Genomic DNA, 1,965 nt, shown 5'->3' on the forward strand with positions numbered 1-1,965 from the left:
CCTTGCCCGTGAGCTTTATCCAAATGAACCCTTATGAGCTGTTGCCATCCAGTTTCACACAAATTCTCTTGCCCACAATCTCACTTGGGAAAACTAAGCCCTCCAGGATCACGTCATGCACAGCTATCAAAGTGTGGCTCCTGGGACACTTTTGCTTATTTTTTGTACGGCTTTTTCAAGTTGGCTTAGGCAGAGTTCTCCTCTGAACAATAAAAACAACGTGCTTCCCACTGAACTTACATGACAACCAGCATAGAGTCTCTATCTGCCCATCAATAAATTCATCATCTGTGTAAAATCTTATTGTTAAGTAATCTCTACACCCAATCTGGAGATTGAAGCCACAACCCCAAGATCAAGAGTTGCATATTCTGCTGACCAAGCCAGTGAGGTACCCCTAGGTAAGACTTCTTTTGTCCTGCTACTTTTAAGAGTTTTTCTTTATTAAATTTTGCAAATTTAATTATAATATATCTTGGTGTTGGCCTGCTTTTGTTGATTTAGATGGGAGGTCTCTGTGCCTCTTAGATATGGATGTCTTTTTCCTTCCCCAGAATAGGATATTTTCAGCTATTATTTCCTCAAATAAATTTTCTGCTCCCTTTTCCCTCTCTTCTTCTTCTTTTTTTAATGTTTATTTATTTTTGAGAGAGTGCAAGTGGGGTAGGGACAGAGAGAGGGAGACAGAAGATCCCAAGCAGGCTCCGTACTGACAGCAACATGCCTGATGTGGGGCTTGAACTCACGAACCATGAGATCATGACCTGAGCCGAAGTCGGACGCTCAACTTAGTGAGCCACCCAGGTGCCCCTTGTCTTTCTTCTTCTGAGACTCCTATAATATGAATGTTATTACATTTGATGGAGTCACAGAGTTCCTTAAGTCTATTCTTGTTTGCATAATTCTTGTTTCTCTTTTTTTTAGCTTCATTATTTTCCATTGGTTTGTCTTCTAATTCCTTTGCTTCTTCCAGCTCACTGTTTATTGTATCAAGCCTATTTCCAATCTCATTTATTGAATCCTTCATCTCTGACTGATTCTTTTTAAAGTCTTTTATCTCCGTGGTAAGGGTCCCACTGATGTCTTCTATTCTATGAATATCCTTATGATTGTTGCTTTAAATTCTCCATCAGACTGGGTGGCTCAGTTGGTTAAGCATCTGACTTTGGCTCAGGTCATGATCTTCCAGTCCATGAGTTTGAGCCCCGCGTTGGGCTCTGTGCTGACAGCTCAGAGCCTGGAGCCTGCTTTGGATTCTGTGTCTCCCTCTCTCTCTGCCCCTCCCCCTCTTGCACTTGGTCTCTCTCTTTCTCAAAACTAAATAAACATTAAAAAAAATTCTCCATCAGGCATGTTAGTTATATCTGTTTTGCTTAGATCTCTGGCCATGTCCTTTCCTTGTCTTTCATTTGGGATAAATTCCTACATCTTGGCATTTTATCTAAGTCTCTGCCTTCTTTGTGTTAGAAAAGCCAGTTATGTTTCCTGCTTCTGAGAATAGTGGCTTTATAAAGAAGAGGTCATGTAGTGCCTCAGGCCTGGTGCTTCAGGGAATATCTCTGGTGTGTGCTGCATGCACTCTGCTCTTGTATTCTAGCTGCTCTGTCCTTAAAACCAGGCATCTGCAGAGGCTCCCCCTTGCTCCTATGGGCAGTGTTTGGTCCCTGGTCTAAATGTAGTGGGTGTTGACTAGGTGTGCTCTGGTCTGCTTGTGAAATGAGACCTGACATCACCCCCGCCAGAACTGAGGCTGCCATCTCCTCAGCAGCTTTCTGATGCCTCCAAATAAATATTGTCTTTTATCCACTTTTTTACTTAACCTCAGCAAGAAACTTGCTCTGCTAAAAGCTGCTCTTTCATCACAAAAAGCAGAAGTTTCTCTAATTAGATTTTTGTTTCTCTTCCAACATTTAACAAAAACCAAGTTGAATGCAGGTGTTCTTTTTTGTGAGCAGAGAAGATGTT

At 41.7% G+C, this 1,965-nt stretch overlaps 1 non-coding gene across 1 annotated transcript; it reads right to left on the reverse strand.

The window, feature by feature from the left end:
• Window positions 1–228: 228 nt before the first annotated feature.
• Window positions 229–293, reverse strand: LOC120221048. The gene has a single exon (XR_005525717.1). It is a non-coding gene; the product is annotated as a small nucleolar RNA SNORD43 (small nucleolar RNA).
• Window positions 294–1,965: the final 1,672 nt, after the last annotated feature.

This window comes from Hyaena hyaena, unplaced genomic scaffold (assembly GCF_003009895.1).
Source record: "Hyaena hyaena isolate Hyena2069 unplaced genomic scaffold, ASM300989v1 scaffold_754, whole genome shotgun sequence".
NCBI classification, from domain to species: domain Eukaryota; kingdom Metazoa; phylum Chordata; class Mammalia; order Carnivora; family Hyaenidae; genus Hyaena; species Hyaena hyaena.